At 46.8% G+C, this 23,692-nt stretch overlaps 1 protein-coding gene across 10 annotated transcripts in view; it reads left to right on the top strand.

The window, feature by feature from the left end:
• The window catches only part of LOC139060119 (monocarboxylate transporter 13-like), a 111,119-nt gene that overhangs the window by 35,707 nt on the left and 51,720 nt on the right, over positions 1 to 23,692 (top strand). The window contains exons 1-3 of one of the 10 annotated variants that reach the window (XM_070538984.1): positions 14,375 to 14,491; positions 16,178 to 16,412; positions 16,865 to 16,992. The exons of 1 other annotated variant lie outside the window; for it this stretch is intronic. The gene's annotated coding sequence lies outside the window, so the exon portion shown is untranslated. Of the gene's footprint in view, positions 1 to 14,363; positions 14,492 to 16,177; positions 16,413 to 16,864; positions 16,993 to 17,876; positions 18,058 to 21,954; positions 22,289 to 22,395; positions 22,544 to 23,692 lie in introns of those variants that run through there. 8 more of the 10 variants (XM_070538981.1, XM_070538990.1, XM_070538985.1 and 5 more) reach the window with 8 other exon arrangements.

Genomic DNA, 23,692 nt, shown 5'->3' with positions numbered 1-23,692 from the left:
GGGGAGCACCGGAGTCCACTTGTTTTTGCATATTGCTGCACGACGTCGGTCGCTTGTTGAAGGGCGTCTTGTTTCTCTCCTTCGGAACCAGTGGTGGTCCAGATAGCGATGTCATCGGCGTATATTGCATGCCTGATTTCTGGTATTGCGTTTAGTTTGTCAGGTAATTTCATCATAGCAATATTGAAAAGGGTGGGTGATAGAACAGCACCTTGTGGGGTTCCTTTGTTGCGGGTAGGTAACGTCAGGGTTCTGAGTGATCCAATGCCTATTGTGGCCGTGCGGTTGCTTAGAAAGGCGCGTATATAATTGTAAGTATTACGACCACAGTTCCTGAGGCTTAGGTTTGTAAGGATGGTATGGTGAGCCACATTGTCGAAAGCGCCTTCGAGATCGAGTGCTAGAATCACTCCGGTGTTGTGCGGTGAGATGTGTTCAAGGACTTGGTCCTTCAGCTGAAGAAGGGTGTCGTGGGTAGAAAGGTGGCGCCGGAATCCGAACATTGTTTCGGGAAAGAGGTCGCTGGATTCTAGGTAAGGTTGAAGCCGGTTCAGGATGACATGTTCCAGTAGCTTGCCTAGGCATGAAGTCAGTGAGATTGGTCTCACATTTTCTAAGCTGGAGAGTTTGCCTGGCTTCGGAATGAGTATGATGTCCGCGTGCTTCCAGTCTGCTGGTAGCGTACCCGCTTCCCAGTGATGATTAATGAGGTCAGTAAGAGATTGAGTGGTGCCATCATCCAGATTGCGCAGGAGCTTGTTATTTATTTTGTCCTTGCCTGGGGTGGTGTTTCGTGTCAGTGCATGCAGTGACTGTTGCACCTCAGTGATAGTGATCGGCTTGTCGATGTCGTAATTGTCGCTCCCGCTGTAGGTTGGAGGTTGTCCTTGTGCGGGTTCGAAATCGCCTATGTACCGCGCCCGCAACTCCTCCAGGATTTCGTCATCCGTCTGCTTGGGAACATGCATGACAACAATTAAAACGAACACCGACCACGAAAGTTTATAAAAGTAAGACGTTTCGTCGTTTTTGCAGCCAAGCGCACTCTGCGTCTCGGGAAACGATCTAACCCTCAACGCACGAGCCGCGCATGCGCCGTCAGTGGGATGGCACGGCAACAGTGGTGGCGCCGACGGCGTGAATGCGCCTATATGGCGTCTGTAGATTATTTCTGTCGCAGTAAAATGACCGATGAATTCTTTTAGATGTCCCAGGCTCCCCAAGATCCCTCGTTTTCATTACAACTGTGCTGAAAACTAAGGAGCAAAGAAGAACTATCTCTTACGGAGAATGTTTCGTTCTGGCGGAGAGTTGATGAAATTACTGCTATTTCGAATCCCGATGGAAGCATGAGACGAAGACTATGTATTAGTTGGAAGCGTTGTGCCTGCACCGCGCTACGCAAATGCTGGTAGCGCTGCCTGTGTATATGAATCTCGTCTACGTTAAACGACATGCCCTGAAGCTCGCTACCCTCTGACGACCAGTGATGTGGAACGAGAGGTACTGCCCATCACCCACGCCGTGCCGAATACTCAGGTTCTCGTCAGGGCACGGAAATTAAGCTTTATCAACCCTTGACAGGGAGACCACCGGCTAATGTCGAACGCTGACGGCTTCCTGCCCTAGAACACTTCCGGTGTCCGGCTTCAGCAAGAGATTTACGCGGTCATTTGCAGCATCGAGTTGTCCCCACACTGAGAAAACACCAACAATCTGTAACTAGATCGTTCTGCCTCTTCTGTTGCAGGCGTTATACAGGCGCTAAAAATAAAAGTATTGCCTTACTGAAAAATTGCACGTGCGGCAAACTTTCATATTATACGTTTCGGTCGAAGTTAGTTACGCGAGGTGCACGCAGGCCCAAGTCAATTCTTAGCGACTGTAAAAAGGCAACCATCATTTGTAATCAGGTAATTTTCATTTATCAGGCAAAAAATGCTCGTAACGCTCATTTAGGTGCCTAGATTTCTGTTGCTAATTTCTGTTGGGCTAATTTTTGTTGCGCAATAAACGGTAAGCTCTAACAAGATATGTAGAATGGAAATACTATAGACGGTGCGTCATCCTGTTTTCTTTTGTGTACACTGAAGAAGAGCACCATTCTCCGCAAGGGTTTAGTGTAGGTCAAGCAATAAAATAAGTACATTGGCTAACTTACGCAATTGTTTCTTCTTATATTATAGGTAGTAAGTGTACTACAAGAAAAAGGTTGGTCGACATTGCCTAAAATTTTTAACCAGGAGACTTCCACAATATTTCATCCAAGATACTCGTTGAGTATCGAAAGTTAAGCTTATTGGGTATCTCTGAATTGCCTTCGTATATGATCATGATAGTAGTTCCCGTGAAAAAAAAATGAAATTAATGAAGCGCCAGAACCGCGCAAAAGTTCAGTTGCTGTCTAGCACAGGTGACTTTTCAGTGCGACTGCGCAGGCCACGGAGAGTAAAATTTATGCCAGGAGCTCGCTGCCGCACATAATACGCCACATATCGGAGCTTTAGGCGAAAAAAAAAAACTTGTACAAGCAGCATTTTCCGCCACTATAGGGTCTTTCAGTGTTGTCGTGTCTAGTCAACGACATCTGATTGAAGATTTTCACTTTTCGAATGAAGCCTGAAACATTTCTTAAGAGTATGTTGCTTTTTATGATTGTATTATTTACCCTAAAGGATATCTATATGCAAGATGAAGGAAGAAGAAGTGGCGATAGATAACGTCTGTGTTTTCGGCTGTTCCAGTTTTCTGTAGCTTTTTAATATTGTGTGTACACAGTGATCACGTCATCCTTCGAGATGGCGGGCACACGTCCCGTGCAGCTTCCTGTCGACGCAGTCGACCCAACTGCTGCTCGGCCGGTTGATGCCTTCTTTGCTACGGCCGTCACCGACGTGGAGATTCCAGATTCGGCAGATTGCTCCACGGTGACTGAGATGGATTCCGACAGTAGCAGCTTCACGCCTGTTGAATCGCGCCTCCTGAAAAGGTAGTTGCACCGGACATCAACAGCTGATGAGTCGACTACAAAGACTGTTGACATACCTGGCGTGTTGCGCCGGATATCAGCAGCGAGGGAGTTGCCTACAGAGAATGTTGACGCACCTGACGGTTTCTGTGTGGCTTACGTAGCCACAACGTAGACGGCTAATTTGAATATCATTAACAGACAGCGGCTGACCCAATTTTTTGACCAGGTGATTCCAGGACAAGTACAAGAGGTCAGAATCAACGCATGGAAGAACGTCCTTACGGTAGATGTGAAATCTCGGGCGTCAGTGGACAAGCTGAAAGAAATGGGAGTGTTAGGCGGTATGCTGGTCTGCCCTTATCTCACTCATGGAAAACGGACTTCCGCTGGAGTTATTACAGATGTAGACCCTGAAATAACGCACAGCGACCTGCGGTCACTCATCAATTCTACGGCCAGGATAGTCGACATTCATCGTTTCGGCCGATCACGGTGTGTTAAAGTAGTTTTTTGAAGCCGACTCTATCCCATCCCACGTCAAGGTGGGCTATGAGCGGCATCCTGTCCATCTGTATGTTCCCAGGCCTGTTCAATTCCACAAATTCAACAAGATTGGCCAGGTGAGTGCTGTTTGCAGAAACAAAATATCCAGTCGTCGATGCGGCGGCTCACACCAGCATGATACTTCCATACGGAGTCTGTCAAGTGTACCAACTGCTTCGGCGCTCTTGAGGCGACGGCTAAAGACTGTCCTATGATGAAGAACGAGAGGCTCATCCTGAAGAAGATGGTAAAAGACAACTCAAATCCCCAAGAAGCGGCCGCGTCTATTCGTCGCCACAAACATCGTTCCCGTCGCCGACGCCCAGAGTCACACGCCACTAGTCTGGCTCAGCCACCGTCACAGCAACTCTCAGCTCTGTTGCCACAATGTCTTGAGCCGAAATGATAAGATGCCGCCTACTGCAGCGCCCCATGTTACCACGGTGGTTCAGAAAGATGCGGGTATATGATCCACCTCCTCTGATGTGGAATGGCCTGCTCTCGTCCAAGGTCGTCGAACCAACGCGTCCAACATTCCGTGCCGTTCCAGTAGACAATATGGACAAGCCGGAAGGCCAGCAGGTGAACGTTCTTTTGAAACAACTTGTACACTCCATGCTCACGCTGCTTGCAGGCCTCAATACGCCAACAACAAGGGTTGTTGCTAAGTTTTTGGACGCAATTGAGCCGCTCTTGGCGGCAGTGCAGTAATTCGTTATGGCGCTACCCCACAGTCCCTCCTCTGTGTCGATGCACATACGTCGCAGTGTAGTGATGCAGTGGAATGCCCGAGGCCTGCGTGGTCGCCTGAGTGACTTCCGACAGCGCGTCCAGAAATACCGCTTCACTGTGATTATGATATGTGAGCCCAACATGCCTTCTGTTTTCCGCCTTTCTGGATATGTATTGCTGTGGTCTCGAGAAGCTGATGAAACCAGCAAGGTGTTAGTGTGCATACACCGAGATATTTCACACTACCGCCATGTCCTCCGGCCCCATAACACTAACCACTACATTTGCATGACGTTAACGCTTAAAGGACGGATATTCTCGATACTCGGCTGCTACATTCCACTCAGAGATCACATTGATTTCTCGTACCTGTCTTCAGCAATCCAGATTTGTACAGCTCCTCATCTTATTGTGGGCGACTTCGATGCTCATCACCCCCAATGGGGAAGTGTAGTAATGAATAACCCAGGCAAAGCCCTGTCCGACTTTATGCACTCACAGGATTTCGTCAATATGAACGATGGCTCTCCTACGTTTCTGCGTGGCACGTCCTATAGTAGCTGCTGGGACCTAACGTTTGTTTCCTCGCGACTACAGTCAGCTATTAGCTGGTTCAGTGATGTGGAACCACATGGCAGTGATCAGATACCATCGTATATCGGCGTGAAGTGGTTCGCACCTTCCACTTCGTCTCATGTGCGATGCACAGACTGGCCCACTTTTAAGACATTCGTGGAGAATTCCTGTGCGGATCTTGAGTCACCAACCCAAATGGAAGACTTGATCACGTCCGCCCTCGGTGAGGCCACGCGGAACATATGTGCACCTACACCGGGGTCTCCTATTGACATGGAATTCGAGAGGTTACGCGCAGTCCAACAGCGCGCTGCAAGGAAATACAGAAGGATGAAATACACGTACGATCTCGCCCTTTGTCACCGAGCTCAACGACAAATAAAGCGCCATCTCGAGAAATTAGGAAGGAAGCGCTGTAGAAAGTTCTGCCCTCATCACTGGATCCTCGCAAGCCACTGTCACGTATTTGGCATGTAGTCAGGAGCCTACGTTTTCTCCCACAAGAAAGGTACCCTTTCAGTGCTCTGGCCCTTTACCAACGCCGCACTGATCTAGAGGTAGAGGACGACTTCTGCAAAATGATTGTGGGCACAACTCAACCAGCCTCAATCCAATTCGAAGTTTTTGCACCACCTTCCCCAAGTGACCACTACTACTTGTCCTTTACGATGCCTGAATTAGAGGCTGCTCTTGCGTCGTGTCGGCATTCATCTGCCCCTGGCCCTAACAGGATTTCGTACTCGTCTCTCCCTCACCTTGGCAGGGCTAGTCGCACTGCGCTGATCAATTATCACAATGACACATAGGTCCACGGCAGGGGCGTAGCCAGGGGGGGGGCTTATGGGGCTTCAGCCCCCCCCGAAATTTTTTCGTGCTGTCCATGCACCGCCGACCGAAGTGACCTCCGGCGCCGGAAATCACTCTGGATTTTGTCTATAATGTCTTTTTGACGCTCGAAAAGACATTTAACCGCGAAGATTGCAAACTCGGGCTGGATTTCGTGGCAATGCCCATTCACCGGAAGTCACATAACGCCAAGCAGTCCCATCCGAGCACGAAGTTTCGAGGGCGCTTTGATGGTGAGCGGGCTCGCCGCGGCATCTCACTGAGGCCATGGAATCTGTGGAGCGCATGGATATCAATTGCGAAACTTTATGGGTATAAATCTCATAAGCTCTTGATGTGAAAGGTGCATTGACATTTCCAAAGTTGTGCTTTAGATTTTCAATTGCGGAACTTTGTGCGTTTAATGTTGTTATAAACATTTGACGCCAAATGTCTATTCACTTTTCTAAAGTCTTACATCGGAACATACAACGAGACAAGCCAAATCAACACACTAGCAGACGAGTTGACAAACAGGCAGCGAGGTCCAATGAGACGAAGCGTTGGGGTGGTTCATTTGTGCCGTCATGTCACATAAAAAAATATAAACATTTTTTTTTAACCTACGCCAGAACATCCATGTCAAGACACTCAAGCCAGCCAAAGTAAATACGTTCTTATTTATTTTTTCTACTTTGACTTTTATTCGCGAGGACACATTGAGCCTCTTCGATTTTTTTTTTGTTCTCGCTACCCTAACCGCGGGCTGCCAAAGCCAACCAGAGCGCATACGTTTTTCTCGTATGGCCCCGACCACCGTGCGGTACACTTTGGTGCGAGTTCGGTTTGCTCTGGCCGAGTGGATTTTCACCGAACAGAGTTTTGGATGTCTTCTGGCTAGCAGACGAGAAAAAAAAAAACAATGGTCGCTCGCCGCCATCACTGTGGGAACTCGAAGGATTGCACCGCATTCCTTGAGCGGAACCTTTCCGGAAGGTCTTCTTTCTCCGCTGTAGGATACTGAGCAGTATGCGTATGGTTCTCAGTGGACCAAGCGTCTCATGTTTTCTTCGGTATTCCTTCCATAGCCCCATTAGGTGCCCGAAGTAGGCATTAGATTCTGGCCAAGATACTTTCCTATGCGTTTCTTTTTCCTTTCGGTGCCTCCGCCTCACAGAAAAAAAATACATTGTTGCGGCGCAGCGAATTGTCGCATGGTGAAAGTTCGATTTTGATACTTCTTTTGCGGAAAGTAATGGGCGACGGGACGCTTCAGTTGCCGGATACGTTTATTATATTATTGCGAAAGCAATTATATGGACACTCCAGGCGCATTCCTGCCATCGCCCTCATGTTTCGTATAAAGTCCAAGGGTGATAACATCGTGACCACGCGCTGCATGCTGTATGTGCGAGTGAAAGCGTAGGAGGGGAGGTGGAATGGGTGAGCCGACGATGGTGGCTCAGTCTTGTGTGCGCAAAGGAGAAAAGCGGGGAGCAAGCGCGCCGCCTTCCGTCGCGCGCAATACATCGGGGGGAGTGGATGGAATGGGGGCGGAATCTAGGATTCTGTGAATCTATGATTGTGCAACATGTTTATTTGCCTTGTTTGACGCATTATATACAGTTACTTCTTTATTACAGTATTATGTACGCATTATACAGTTATTACAGTTATACAGTTATTAGACGCATTATATACAGTTAACTTATACAGTTACATACATAGACTCATTGGAGACTTATACGTATACTTAAATATCTTGTTGCGAGGTTTTGTGTATACATGCAGTGAACTTTGCTTCCAGTGACACTTTTTTGTCCTTTATCAAGCAGTATTTTCTCATTTGCATATCCCATTGTATCTTTGCATTTCTAATGTACGAGGGCGAGTGAAATGAAAGTGAGCCTACCCTAACCACGCAATAATGGTTCGGTTCATTATCTGCGAGGCATGCGCGTAGGAGAACGGCATGTCTCATTTACAAAAGTGACACGCAGGTGTGAAGATAAATGTTCTTTAATGCTCTCATACACTGGGTTGAATATGGTTGCGTCACATAATGGACACTTCAAAAGTTGAACAACTCGGTGTCGCGAAGTTTTTGACAGCTGAAGGTGTTTCCAAAACAGAAATTAATCACCATATGACTGCCGTGTACGTTGAACACTGCATTTCATTGACCACTGTGAATCGTTGGAGCAAACGGTTCAAAGGACGTTGCAAAGACATTCCAAGACCGGGCCAAAACCATCGTGCAATCACCCCCCACACAATTTCAAAGGTTCATGAGCTGATGAAACAAGAACAGAGGATAAGCATCGATGAACTGGCAGACCGTCTGAACATCAGTCACGGTTCGGTTCACGCCATAATTCATGAGCTTCTCGGCTATCGGCTCTTTGGTGCGCAATGGATCCCCAAGATTTTTATCCATCGCGAGAAGACGAAGAAGTTTCGCGCTGCCTTGACTCATCTGATCGGGTATCACAATGAGCATGGCGACTTCTTGTTTGCAACTGTGATCGGGGACGAACCTTGGTGCCACTACTACGAGCCTGAAACACGACGGCAAAGCTTACAGCGGAAACATTCGAATTTACCACGCCCAAAGAACGTAAAGGCCATCATTTCCGCTGGAAAGGTGTTGTTGACTTTTTTTTTTCGATCGACAGGGTCCATTACTGATAGAATTTGCTAAATCTTGACAGGCTATCAATTGTTTCCGATATTGTGAAACGCCAGAACGGCAGCGTGTCACAATCAAGAACGAACAACGTGGAAAATTGACGAATGGGGTCATCTTGCTCCACGACAATGCCTGTCCCCACGTCGCTTATGTGGTTAATACAAAACTGGCAAAGTTCAAGTGGGAAACGCTGCAACATCCGCCATACAGCTCAGACCTGTCACCTTGCGACTTCTACATTTTGGGGCAACCGAAAAAACAGCTCAAGGGAACCAGATACAGACTTTTTGAAGCAGCAACCCAAGGAGTTTTATAAGACGGGAATCACGCAATTCGTTAGTCAATAGGACAAATGTCTAAATTCTCATGAAGACTACTTTGAAATAAAGTACCCCGTTGTTGGCTCATTCATTTGACTTGCCCTCATATATCTTGCAGAACTGCTTTTTATACGTGCTCTCTGTCGCGACTATAACTTCGGTGCAATTACTCACGATACACGACAAGGGACAGCTACTCCTGCGTAATACAATGCAGCAAACGACAGCGTCATTGAGATTTTTCACTGGCCATTGCATATATACAAGAATGTAAGCACGGTTCTTGAATGACAAAGTTTCATTAAGATATTTGTCCTCAACTTGTTCAGTTCATTGCCTTTTAATTTTTCATATTAGCGGCATGCGCTGCTTTCCTGGTTTCGAACTGATATAGTTCTACAGTTCGTTTGATATTTTCTTTACTTAATAAATAGACAAAAAACATGGACGCATTGACGTCAGTTATGTTGGGCACAATTTTTGGCACATACGAGTATAATATTTTATGAAAAAAATACATATTTTACTTGTATTTACAGAGCGTAGCTTTCAAGAATTCGTTTGCAGCATCTTTGGCAATGGCAATGCAGTTATTATTCATGTATTTGATCCCTCGATAAATTGTTTAAGAGGAAGCTTTAGCTCGGGCCCAATCCGACGCGGCCTATTCAAATACTTGTAAAACGCAGAAACGCTTTTCTGAGATAATCCTGCTAATCGCTTTTATTGAAATTGGTTGCATTTGAGAGAGAAAGTTAAATCCTAGTGTCTGTTGCAAACAGAACTTCGATTTAGGGCCTGAATTTCGTTTAAAATATTTTGGAAGATTCGAAAGTTTGAAAAAATAGAAGCACGGCGTTTACAAACTAATAGCTATGCATGAAGAACAGATATTGTGGTTCTGTAAACGGCATTTATTATAACAGTCAAAGCGGACAAGTTTGCTGTGTCAATTTGTATCTTACGTTAATTGGTTACGTTGTGTACAAGGGTTCTGCAAAAGCCGTATTTCCACAATACTAAATTTTTTTGAGATTCATGTGTAACATATTTATTTTGTCCGCTGTAGATGTACTATTAGATGCAATTCACAGAATTGTGATATCACTTTTCATTGTTGAGTCACGGAGTTTTAAACTTGATAGTTTCGTTTTCTGAAAATTTTCAATTTTGGCCAATTTTTAATAAATAATTGACCTCCTAAATGAAAAATTCGAAGCCAGTAGTCTTTTAAATGCCACAAACCTCCTCAAATTTGCTGAAGTGGTTGCAGGGAAAAACGTGCAGCTACATATATATATATATATATATATATATATATTGGGCCAGTGGCGTAGCCCCCCCCGAACAAAATTCCTGGCTACGCCACTGGTCCACGGTATTGTTCCGGAGCAGTGGAAGATCAGCCACCTGGTTGCTCTCTTGAAGCCTTGAAAGACTCCTTATGATCTTACTTCATACCGGCCAGTTGCATTAGCCAGCTGGGTTGGAAAAGTTATGGAACGAATGGTCCTCGCGAGGCTCGAATGGTTTCTGGAGAGAAATGATCTATATCCGAACCTGATGACCCGTTTTCGGCGGGGTCGTTCTCCGACTGACAGCGTCATTGACCTCGTTACGACAGTGGAACATGAAAAACGTCGACGCCTACTCGTCATCGCTATTTTCTTAGACATCAAAGGGGCCTACGACAACATATTATTATTATTATTATTACTATTATTATTATAATTATCTGTTTGTTTATTTATTTATTTATTTATTTATTTATTTATTTATTTATTTATTTATTTATTTATTGCACTTTCTAGAGGGTACAGAGAGGTTCAGGCCCGTCAAAGCCAACAAGAGGCTTGAAGAACTGAGCCCGGCAGTTTGGCAGAGGAAACAAAATGGCAAGAACAAACAGTACATTGCTTGAAAGGAGCTGAAGAAATATAAAAAGAAAGCAATCACAAAACCAGTATCAAGGACATCAATGCTAACTCCAAGGAAACAAAACTCAAAATATATAATCTCATACTTATACACAACTGTAAAAGAATACAACAACGAACATAATGTTCTCATATGCGTTTTTAGGTTCCGCATAAAGGTTACTGCAAAAAGTTCTTTTGGTAACCCATTAAAAATGTCAGGCACATAAGCAGACCGTCTTGCCTTTCCATACCTTGTTAAGCTTGTTAAGAATGGTTTTTCGCAACTTCTGGTTAGCATCATATTTAATTAAAAAGTCCAGAACTGGCGATGAACAGTTTGTACGAAAAGAGAATGGAATGAAGGAAAACGTAAGAATTGGAAAATGTCCGCTCCGGATGGGATATGACAATTATACACAATGCTCTTTAACATCTTTTTAAGATGCTATCAATTCAGCAATGCCAACGGGAAGGACAAGACGCAAATAAGGTGATTCCGTGTCTAAGAACACTATACGCAAGTGCATAAATTATATTTTTCTTCACATACATTGGAGCCAAAGATCTGATAATAAAGAGTAACCATGAAACTTTCCGTAACCTGGCACAAACGTAAGCCAAGTGGTCATGCCATGATAAGCTGCTATCGAAAACCACATGGAGATATTTGTTCGAATTTACATATTCAACGGGTTCGCAACGACAAGAGAGAGAATCATGATCATGTAAGAATACATGTGTGTCTATGAAGGTTGTCTTTAACGGATTTCTGAAACATATTACTTTGGTTTTCTGTGTCTTCACTGAAATTACGTTCTCAGCGAAGCATTGTATTCATTCAGTGGTCGGTGTCCTTCTTTTTACCCTTCTTCATCAGCGAAGCATTTCATTACATGATTTACGTTTCCCTGCAACACATTAACTGCTGTCTCGTATTTTATGTCTTGTGAGCAAAACAGTGTATTCCGCGTACTGAAATAATAAACACTTGGAAGTTATTAAGCTCAAGTCATTTGTAAATATATTCAAGAGTAGTCGAGGTAGAATGGATCCCTGTGGTACACCAGCCTTCACAGGCAGCTTGCTACTATATTCTGATTGGTTGTTTAAACTAACAATTTCAGAACGACCGCTCAAAAATATTTTGGGAATAATAATAATAATAATAATAATAATAATAATAATAATAATAATAACAATAATAATAATCAGCCTATTTTATGTCCACTGCAGGACGAAGGCCTCTTCCTGCGATCTCCCACTACCCTTGTCCTGCGCCAACCGATTCCAACTAGCACCCGCGAATTTCCTAATTTCATCGTACAAGCTAGACTTCTGCCGTCCTCTACTGCGCTTCCCTTCGCTTGGTACCCAATCTGTAACTCTCGTTGTCCAACGGTTATCTAATCTGTGCATTACATGACCTGCCCAGAACCATTTTTTCCTCTTGATGTCAATTAGAATATCGGCTATACCCGTTTTCTCTCTGATACAAACCGCTCTCGTTCTGTCTCTTAACCTTACGCCTAGCATTCGTCGTTCCATCGCTCTTTGCGCGGTCGTTAACTCGTTCTCAAGCTTCTTCGTCAGTCTCCAAGTCTCTGCTCCATATGTGAACACCAGTAAAATGCATTGATCGTACACCATCCTTTTTGATGATAATGGTAAGCTTCTAGTCAGGAGCTGACAATGTCTGCCGTATGCGATCCAACACATTTTTATTCTTCTATGAATTTCCTTCTCATTATCAGGTTTCCTGTGGTAAATTGACCTAGGTAATCATGCTCCTTCACAGACTATAGAGGCTGACTGGCGATCCTGAACTCTTGTTCCCTTGCCAATCTATTCATCATTATCTGTGTCTTCTGCATATTAATCTTCAACCCCACTCTTACACTCTCTCTGATTTGTCCTACGCCAAGTTTCCTTCTCACTGATTTCAGGCTGCGTCCATTTTTTTTTACGGCTTCCTCAGTCTTTTTCACGTTATAATTTCGAATATCCCTTATTTTCTCCTTGTTGATCAGTTTGGACAGTTCCGCGAATTCTATTTTATCTCTTGAGGAGGACATTCTTCTTCTTTGTCGTTTCTTTACTAGGTCCTTTGTTACTTGGAAGAGCTTGCCTACTGGTTGCCTTGGTGTCTTGCCTCCCAATTCAACTGCTGCCTCTGAAGCCAGCCTCCTTTACGGTTTCATTCATTACCTCTGTGTCATCTTCATGTCTCTGTTATAAGGGTGCATATTTGTTTGCAAGTACCAGCCTGAATTTGTCTGCTTTTACCCTAACTGCCTCTAGGTTGACCTGTTTCTTCTTGACCAATTTTATTCTTTCTCTCTTCAATTTGACGTGAATCCTAGCCCTCACTAACCTATGATCACTGCACTTTACCCTGCCTAACACTTCTACATCCTTCACTATGCTGCGATCGGTAGAAACAGTGAAATCAGTTTCATTTCTTGTTTCATCATTAGGGCTTTTCCCGGTCCACTTTCTGTTGCTCGGCTGTTAAAGGTTGTGAGGGAAAGTTTCCAGTGGCGGCCTGAACAGGTCCAGAGATTCTTAGCACCCTCTGCTGCGTTACAGGTATGACCCCCGCCTTGTTCAGGTGCTCCGCAGCTGCTGGGGACTGAGGGCCATGGCGTAATTGTAGGAATCATGAGGGAGGGAGTGGCCGAATACTGTACCAGAGAGGCCAATTCTTGTTCTGGTGAGGGAGTGTCATTATTGAAGCTTAGAGGGCCTTCCTAATTTGGTTGCACCTGGATTAGTATAGCTCCACTCGCTCTCGGCATTTTTTGCCGCTGTCACGCGTCACTCCAAGCTTGCAGGTGTAGCGCACTGGAGGAGGTCAAACGCAGGCACACCAGCGACAGATTTAAAAAAAAATTCAATTCTTCCACGTGCGAAATGTTCAAACCATGTCTGACTTATAGAAGACGGCACTAGTGTAGGTTAAATGAATCATAGCCTTCCCGGCTTCCTACCGTATAGGCCCGCAGCGTTCCTGGGAAACTACGGGGCCAGTTCCACCTCTCCCCCCCTCCCCCATTTCCTCCTTCTCATTATCTCTAGTATAAGATCTGTCCAAAGCTGTAGAAAGGCCGAACACACCTAGGATATTGTCGTTCACAGTAGCACCACTGTGAACGACAAAACTAAATTTTATTGGGCGAACCTGTGCCCACAAAACAGGCTACACTTATAGCACAACGATAGCGGCGAACACAGTCGGCGATCGTCGAAAATCTGGTCAGCGGGTCAAGCCCGTTGGCTTTTATACAGCAGTCGTCGAACGTTCCAGTCTAATCGTTCGGACCCGCGTGCCTTCCACAAAGTTCTACACCATTCGCTTCACGCGATGAAATCAGATAATACAAGGTTCGGCGACAACAGACAGCGGATAGAAGCATCGATAACTTTCCAGAAACTTAATAATAATAATAATATTTGGGGTTTTACGTGCCAAAACCACTTTCTGATGAGGCACGCCGTAGTGGAGGACTCCGGAAATTTTGACCACCTGGGGTTCTTTAACGTGCACCTAAATCTAAGCACACGGGTGTTTTCGCATTTCGCCCCCATCGAAATGCGGCCGCCGTAGCCGGGATTCGATCCCGCGACCTCGTGCTCAGCAGCCCAACACCATAGCCACTGAGCAACCCAGAAACTTCAGATACATGCAGGCGCGTCCCGCGCTGTGCGATAACATTTGTTCGGCGGCGAAACTTGGTCACCCGATATAAAGATAAGTACACGTGTCAATATGTCAAGGGCTTTGCATGAGGCTCAGGCCCGTATTGTTGCGGCGGTCCGTTTCGCCACTCTTGGTATTTACCCGGGAGCGCAAGTTTCGGACGGGAAGAGGCAGACAGATACGGCAACGAGCGGACGATACGCGGCTCGGGGCTTCTCAGTAAGCGCTGGAATTTTTTTCCTGTTTCTTACTTTGTGACGCAAGCTTTAAGTGCTGTTCAAATTCACCGAAAATATATCGTGTACCTAGACGCGCTCAAGGCCGCATGCACGCGTGAGATCCGCGAACCACGATGTTAGGACCACCGAGAATTGATACTATATCGTGCAACCTATTACGATAAGCAAAACCGATAAATCAACGGATCTCTTAGGCATGTAGGGCCCTCTGGGCTGTACTCTTCAGCGATAAGGTAGCCTCGCCGCCTGCGGGATTATCTGACTGAGCTATGTCGAATGCTCGGTTGCGATAGTCGGAAGTTCGAATGTTATAATAGCCTCTAGTAAATGTCCGTTTCTTTATTGGCTGGCACATTTTCATTTAGAGACACCCGTAGAGAGAAAAATGACAGAGAAATGCATGCGCACAGAGACTGCTTAGCTTATACGGCGTAAATGTGCGTAACCATGTTCGCGTAACATGGTTGCAGGGCACCACCCTGCTTCTTTAAACTAGTTTTGTAAACGCGCCCATGATCACGACGCACACCCGGTCACAACGAAACACCCTGATCCGATCTATAATATGCAACAACAAAGCCTTTGCAAACAGCTTCACTCCGCCGTTGCTTACCAAAGTATAGACTCCTGACCTATTCTCGGCGCCGGTCCTGTATTTATTTTGTCGAATGTTATAGTTAACCTTAATTAATTTACCTTTCGTTCATAATTGTACTAACGATGCCGCATTGCGCAACGAAGTAATTCAACATGGGCGCATAAGTCTCACCCCGCAATTAAAGCAGAACAAACAAGTGCACAGTGATGTTCGGCTTGATTCATTTCGGGAATTTCTCCTCCTCATCGTTTCACAAGACGCCTCATCGTTTCACAAGTCATTGAAAGCCTGCACGAGTGACGTTCTTCGATTGCTCGAGCGGAAAAACGAACGACGTCGTTGGCAACTTGTTCGTACGTTAAGTGTTTTTCAGAATGTAATTCGCCAACCATGTGGCAAATGCGGCAGCGCTATGCTGAAAATACCCTTACGCAAGCGTCCGGGTTATACGTCGTTGCTCGAATCGTGTTGGCGGTTCCGAAGCATTTCATGCGTCGTGTTGAGCCCTCCTCCTCTGTGGGGTGACCTTGACGCTGCTTGTCTTTGATGCCCACGCCGTTATTTTGCTGCGTCCACTGGTTCCGCGCTCTTTTCACCACGCACTGCAAACCCTTCTTGCGCCCGTACCCTGTGGCCAGTCTCGGCCCATGGAAAACACGCAGCCGCTTTTATAACCTCAATACTCACATTAAGGCGCCCGCTTTTAGAACTGTACCTATGGTACGCTGGTATGTATAGCGTCGGTCTTTATTTGCCATGCACCGATGCGCGCTGTTATCTACTGGAACCGAATGAGCGCTGAATGCTAAGTAATTTCCAACCGACGTTCATCTGCGTTCGAAATATTCATTCTCGGTAACGAACCCCAGAGCTTCGTCTTTCAACACGCCTGACCGAGCGTAGGTCACGTTGACCGCACCGACTAGCTTGAATTAAAAGTCGACTGAACATTTAAGAGCGGACTCGTGGTGCCGGGCTTATTGGTCATTCTCGCGCTCCGACTCTTGCTCACGAGAGAGAGAGAGAGAGATAAAGGTAGTGAGAGAAGCAATGCCCTTTCCGCAACAGGGAGCGACTATTCTGGCGCAAGCCAAGTGCCCGCAGTGACGCATCCGTTGGCTGCTACGTGCGCAAGTGAAGCCGACGAAGGAAGGGAGTGGACATTAGCGCGTATGCCGCAGCGCAATAATCCGCCACCTCGTCGGCCTTGAAGTGGGACCCACACCTTCGCCAAATTCCCAATTGGAGGGCATGGGATGCTAGCACGATCCCATGCTGTCCAGCCGGCTGACGCGGAACGCCGGTGAGTGACTAATTAGTCGCAGTAACGCAGTGTTCCTTTCGGGGTTTAGCTATACGAGCAGGACGCGCGGGGCCAACCTAGCCTAACGTATTTTTGTTTGTTTTTACGCGTATTTAATACTTTGTTGTCGGCTGAACCATTGGCGTGCATGGACTCCTCAGAGAAGTCACTTGTACACGTTATTAGAGCGTTGGAAACGCGTATTGGGGCTATAGTATATTACATGTGCGTACGTATGACCTGCGTTGCCCCGAAAGATGCGTGTAGACGACTATGGAACCGCGATGACTTTGTCCCGTTGGGCGAGCGCGTACCCTTTGGCAGAAGTCGCTCCTGAGCTTGACGCCATGAAACGGAACGTCGCTGGCTACAGGATTTTGTGGTGCCGGCTCCAACGGCGACGACCCTCCCATCACTCTCAAGAAATTCTCCGTGCTTCTTGTGTGTCGCAGATGACCTGCCATCGGACGCGGCGCTTGATAGGCACAAACCAGAATATGTGCCCTGGCCTTTGTTCCCGAGTTTGAAGCGCTGCCAAAAGAAACGACTGCTGGGATAATTTATTTGCGCCGGCACTAAGGTGAGCTTTTTTTTTTACTACAGAATAGAAAGAAGGAGATGACCACCCTTATATATCTGTCTTTCCTCGAGTTGGAAACTTTTGTTGCTTGAGGAAGAGCTAGTGGTATATTTATTTCCAGGGAGCCGCATGGATGCGATAGCATATGCATGTAAGAAACTGTGTGTGTGTGTCTATGAGAGAGAGAGAGAGAGGACGAACGACGAAACACGAAGATGACACAAACAAGCGCTGTCTTTGTGTTATCTTTGTATCTCGTCTTTCCTGCGCTCTAGTTTCCGAATAATTAAATACCGACTCGTAGAACTACCCACTCTATTCTAGGAAAGTAGCTTTTGTTTGGGCTGTGTTGCGCTGGGCTGTGATGTGCGCGTGTGCGTGCCGTTCCGTTCCCGGTAGCTCCCAGAAAACTATGTTCTTACAAACTTTTTTTTTGTGAATCAAGAATGTGAAAGCGACTCCTGTCACATGAAAGAAAAAAATAGTTGGAGTCTGGGGAGGGAAGAGAGGTGGGGGGAGGGGGTTCTTGTATAAGACAACTTAGAGGTTGTTTCGGCCATAAATTTAGTGCGCCCGGCAAAGTGCAACATCTAAAAAGCTGAATTACAAGCTCCCCGCATTATCGCCTTGAGGGTCGAGAATCCTCCTGTTTCTGGAGCTTAACCTCCTCGCCCGTTAATCCGGCGACCAGGGTAGTGTCAACGACACTTCGCTAGTGTCCGTAGCCTGTTCCGCTCACAAAGAGGGATGCGTGTAGGGATTCCCAAGCTGGGCTGCATGGCTCTCTCATTGCCGCACATGAACCGTAGAAGACAAAAAAGAAACGACCTGCATTGGTTTCCAGTGTACATTTCGGCAGTTGTGCAGCGTGATTGCCCGAAGCCCATCAAGCAGCGCTTGCGATAAGAACGGACGTGTTTTCGAGCTTCGTTTCATGAGCGCTTCCTATTGGAGCCCCAGCGGTAGACTTTTCAAAATGACTGGGCTATGACATGTGAACACTCTCGACGCTGATCGGCATCTGCATCCTGCCATTTCTAGCCCGAACGCGACCACTGTGAACACGTGAGTGAGCAATGCCACAAACTCCGCATCGTTACTCATGTCTGTAACGTTTCGTTCTCATAATATAGACGTGTTCTTTTGCCACTTGTATATTAGTGAATATATAGCGCCACAAGTTACGCATCAGGGCCCCTATTCACAAAAGTTTCTGACGCTAGAATTGTTCGTAAGACCAAATTTCAGCCAGTCCTGATGCTGAAATGGCTACTAGTGAAGGCGATCCGCCAATGGCAAATATCACTTACATGCGATAAGCTTGGTGAATTCGGCGCCCAATCTCATATACAGTTTGCCTGCCTAAATACGTTCCGAACTTTAAGGGAACCCCAGCAAGTGTGTCTGCTAAAGTGCAAGGTTACGTAAATCACTATGCCGTTTCTCAGTTGCTAACTTATTTCATTCTAGCGGGTTGTAAATATGGGGTTAGTCTCTTTATAGCCCTATGCATCTAGCAGATTGAGGTTTTCCTCCGCACAATAGAGTTTTGCCACGCGATGTGACATTTTCTTGGTGCGACATTCACCGATTCCTGAAAAGTCGTCTATAGTCATATATATTTAATTACGTACCGAAAACATAAGGACCAGTATTCACAAACCGTTGTTACGCTTGAGTTGTTCGCAAGAGAAAATTCCGCACAATGCTAATGCTGAAGACATCGTAAGAGAAGGCGGCTAGCCAATGGCAAGGAGCACTTACGAACGTAAGGCTTTGTGAATACGGGCACACGTCGCTCACATATGACTTCGCCTGTACCCATAAAACACTTGCGATATGCGAGTGTGGCGCAGTAGTTCAACTGAATCCGAACGCAACGTACGCGTGAAATTAGCAGCGGTTTAAAATTCGGATAAGATTGTGACTGTAATGGCACTGAAGCGATCTACGATCGAGTAAAACGATTGTGGAAAACACGTTTGTTCTCGAAATACAGAAGTGTTGCAAAGTTTATTTATTTATTTATTTACCTGGACACTCCAAGCAGATTTCCGCCGTCGGCGTCGCCGTGAGGTTCCGTATAAAGTCCAAGTGCGATACGATTGCGGCCGCGCGTCGTGCGCTGCAGGTTCGAGGGAAGCAAGGGTGCAAGCAAGGAGAAGACAAGGGTGGTGGCTCGATCTAGCGCGTGCAAGGGCGGAGAGAAGGAAAGATGGCGCCGCCTGCTGGTGCGTGCCGGGGGGGGGGGGGGGGTGGAGGTAGCGGAGACACGTGTACGCGCTAGGAGCGGGTGGGGTGAGGCAGGTTAGTGCACTTTTCTTCTACTACGGCTGCGGCTGACCGCGGACGCGCGCTTCCTATCGCGGAGGTAATCTGCGGTGAGTACAAAGTTTAGACAACTCGAAATAGCTGATGGCTTCGTGTGCGCTGCGTTGTGGAGCGCCTATAGTTCGCGTTGAAGCGAGATACACCGCGAAGGGCAATTCGCTCGCCGCTGCCGCCACTCCATCACGTTAGCGTTCTGGCAGCGAGTGTTCGCGGTCATCGAGTGAGATGTGTTCATGTTTGCCTGTGCGCGTGTCACACCATGCTTGTTAATCTAGTCAGTGAGCGAATGTTTACACGTTTATACGGCCGATAACGCTACTATCCTTGCTTCGTATAGCCGTCTCATAATTTGCTATCGCATTCAATGTTTTGCCTTTTTGGGCGAAACTGCGACTTTATGGACCCATGCACCCAGCTGTTTAGTTCCCATCAACGTTATTTTTTTATCCATTAGCACGCGTATTGAGCCGTGTAGTTAACGCAAATATCTATGTCGAGCATGGCTGGCTGCGCTCGTATAACTTTCCTCAGACAGCCCCAAGGACTGCGCGAGTGGCACCGCGAATACATTACATCAGAAAAGAGCTCAAAGTCTATACATTTTTAATTCTGCTCTAGGAAAATTCTTTATGTACAGTTTGGTGTAATGCGTCGAAACAGGAAAGCACATGGCAGCGCAGCGCGGAGCATTGCTTGAGGCTCTTCTTTATTGCGCCTCGGCAAACCGTCCGAATGCACGGCAAATGTTAATCATTTTCATCCCATTACGATGAAGCTGCCGCGTCACACTGCGTAGCGCGTGTCCAACCTCAGTGCATTTGCTATGAACACGACTTCTATTCAGCATAAAAAACAAGAAACAGTAAGTAGAAACATAACAATAAAAACGAGGAATTCACGAACTGTGTCCCTCGTTCTTTTATTTACTGTCGTCCTCGTTATGCTGACCATATTCATTTCAGTAAAATAATATTTTGTAAGCTAGTTGCACTGTAGTAAGATATTCACCCTCTTTTTTCGTTTCTTTCTTTCTTTATCCTGAATTTGTGTTCCCGTGAAAGGACCAAACCATCCTGGCGCGAAATCGCTAGCGCCACCTTTAGGGATTCCAGAGTTTTCTTGTCCCTTTGAGCATAGCAGCTAAGTTTTTTCGTTTCTTTCCTTATGATCTTGCGACAATGCCCTGCTTTGGTCATGACAACGGATAGCTTCACTGCAGGTCTCGACACGTCGGTCGCGAGGTCAGACAAGTTAAAAGCGGCGCGACGTGTGGAGGCTTTCTAATTCGTTCTTGCAACATAGTTTTCTCGGTGCTCGATGACATTTCTCGCATTTCTCTTCGGAGTGTAGTACCTCGCAAAATGCAGTTCATTTAGTTCATTCGCAATCCGCGCAGCACTATGGCGCACGAAGACGACTCGTCGCTAAATAGCAGCGTCCATTTGTCGTTCACCGCACTCGATTAACTCGAACCTGCGCCGCAAGTTTGTAGCGACGCCTTCGGCTCGATTCTATGCCATCCTTATAATCCTCCGTTGAAGGCCGCGTGATCCCATTGGTGACGCGGGCGGAGTGTTTTTGCGGTCACTGACGATGCGCAAAGAGCGCGAAAGAGAATATCATTGGAAAAGGCATCGCTACAAAATCCTGGTCCTGGGTCGGCATAATGCACGGGTCCTCTTAGCTCGAATTCTATTGGTTTATTGTGATTTCCAACTCCCGATCGGCTGATCCAGCGATGATAACGTGGGGGCGTCGCTACTCTTGGACCACTGGCGAAGCGCGAAAAGGAACAGTGTTAGAATAGAATAGTTCCATTGTCCCAGCCTTGTGCATGCGGTTGCGCAGAAGGAGGGTAAGCACCTCTGAAAAAAAGTTAGAGAGGATGCGCTCTTTGATTTCTTTTAGTCAAGGGAGTGAGAAGAATATGTGGGACATATAAACCGTATTCTATACCGTATTGTTATTGTTCATCTCAAAAGATTACTGGCCAACGGCCAACTACAGTTCGAGCATTTCTGCTGACTACTGTCCCGAGGTCCATATCCAACGTCATCGCCTCCGGTGTGCCACCGATTAGATATTAGGCCTACTGCGGAAGCGAATATCAAGGACATGGCCATCTTTCGCTAGCATTCTTCCGACACTCAAGGTGAACAGGCTTGAGTGGTCACCTAATCGCGAGAGACGCTGTGTTGTTTGTTCCCGTGCGCATCAATTCTCTTTACCCTTGGCCCTTTTATCTTTCGGCCCCTTTGTCACCCTCTCATCCTGCAACGTAGGCAATAGAGCGTACCACCCCCCCTCCTACGTATTCCCAATTCTCTTCATTTCTCCTTCCCTCGCAGGGCGCGTTCCACATGACATATACATTATAGCGTGTTCGAAGCTATATAGGTGCACGCGAAAACGTATTACATGGGTTCCTTATACATGCCGCGGTTCTGCGAGTATCGCATTGCTCGAAAAGCAAACCCGGACCTGTTTGGGCACGCAGTTCATCCACTCTCGTGTTTGTGTTTTTCTCACGAAAGCGTATTACGTACATCCCCGTCGCGCGTAAGATAGCGGCTGCAGCAGGCCCCGCGGCTTCGTCATCCAGCTGTCCTCGCCAAGGGCACGTGCGCTCCTGGCCTGCACGTGCGTAGGCAGCGGCAGAGCGAGCACTCCATGCCGCCGGGCGCGTGTTGCGCAGAAGGCGTCATTCACTGCGGTGCGGCAGCCTCCGGAGCCACGCGTGACCGTCTTGGCGCACGCGCCCATGTCGTAGCAGCGAGCTCGGGCCCCGATGCGCTCCCCTCCTTTCCGCCGACGCTGGCCGGAGATAACGGCTCCCCGAGAACAACCACTGCCCATGCAGGTGGGTTGGTCCATTTGTTTTACGAGTGGCTGCTGTTCGCGCCCTGCGTGACGCGGCGATGACACTCGCCCCCGCGCGCGCTTGGAGGAGTCGGCGTCTCCCAGGGTGAGTAGCGTGCCCCCACCCCCCCTTCTTCTTGTTCTACCTGCCATGACCCTCCAGGTGACGATCGCTGTGTGAGCCTCGAGCCATGTCGCTCAGAGCCGCGACTTTCAATAGTGACGTTCAATATCAGTGATGCAGTTTCTTTTTTTTTTCCTTACTCGAGGTCATCATCTGATGTTGAAGTGCGATGGGTGCACGGTTAAAGAATACGGAAGGACGTCAAACTTCTCTGTTCTTCGTCCGTGGCTGTTGACAGTAAGTGATAAACCCCTCTGAAACCGCCAGCTGGATTAGCATAGTGTTGACAGTTACGTGAGTTAGTAATGTTTCATTGTGAAGTAACATGCAGATAGCGATGTCAGACAGGAGGGAAAAAAAGGTAATTCTCAGCTGGGAATCGAGGGCCGAATTCAAAAGTTTCTCTTCGCCACCAGCCGGCTGACTTCACTAATATGTCCAGCATCGCTGATGACTGGAACATGCTCATACGAAAAGCTTCAGCGTATAAAGGCTTTGTGAATACAGGCCCAGGAGCCTTTCTCACTGGCGGGACGGGACGTCTTCGCTCATAATATATTAAGCACCAGGATTTGCTTTAATTTGCTCTTATGCCAACGATTCGAGCATAAGAACATTTTGGCCCAGAGCTTTCTGCGAGTTTTCCTTACAGTCTCCGATTATGCTCGACACTTTCGATATCGACACTCGACACAGATTTCGCTTAACGTATATACCGACTGTAATCTGAAGATTACTATAACTGGTTCTGAAAACTTTTCAACAATTATTGCTACGATTTCAATTATATTTTATCTACGGGGGGAGGGGGGGACGCGCAATCTTGTTCGGCATTTTGCTAATTATTTGCCTCTATGCATTCGTGAATAAACCATTTGAGGTTTTGTCCTGGTCGTCGACTGGGCTTATATGAAAAGAGGGTGTATAAAAAAGCAAAGATCGAATGCGACGTACGCAGCAACAAGACGACACATCAGTGTGCCCTCTTGTTATGCGTACCATCCCGTCATTATGAAGACTTTCTTGTTGATGCAATAAGTCTTACACGCTGCGGTTCAAGCGTTTTACTTCCAGGGCGAACTTCCGCTAACGCGACGATAGCCCTCTATAGCTAACCGGTCTAAGTATAACGAACGGAAGTCGAAAGTTCTACGTCAGTCCGGCATACTGGAGACACCCGGTGAAATGACGCAGAAGGTTGCTGGTGGTGTCGCAAGCGCTCATTATGACAAGGTTAGGTCGCTGTTTGCACGGTTTATCGGATGCGGAATTGCGGGCCCTACACAGCCAGCTATCCACGCGCGAGAGCTCGCAGTAAAACTATAGAAGCCCTCAGTCCCAGACGCTGTGCGCCAGAGACACAGCGTCTATACCGCAGAGGTTAAT

This window comes from Dermacentor albipictus, chromosome 1, assembly GCF_038994185.2.
Source record: "Dermacentor albipictus isolate Rhodes 1998 colony chromosome 1, USDA_Dalb.pri_finalv2, whole genome shotgun sequence".
Lineage (NCBI taxonomy): Eukaryota > Metazoa > Arthropoda > Arachnida > Ixodida > Ixodidae > Dermacentor > Dermacentor albipictus.
Note: the sequence above shows the minus strand (reverse complement) of the source record. Positions and strands in the feature narration are given on the sequence as shown.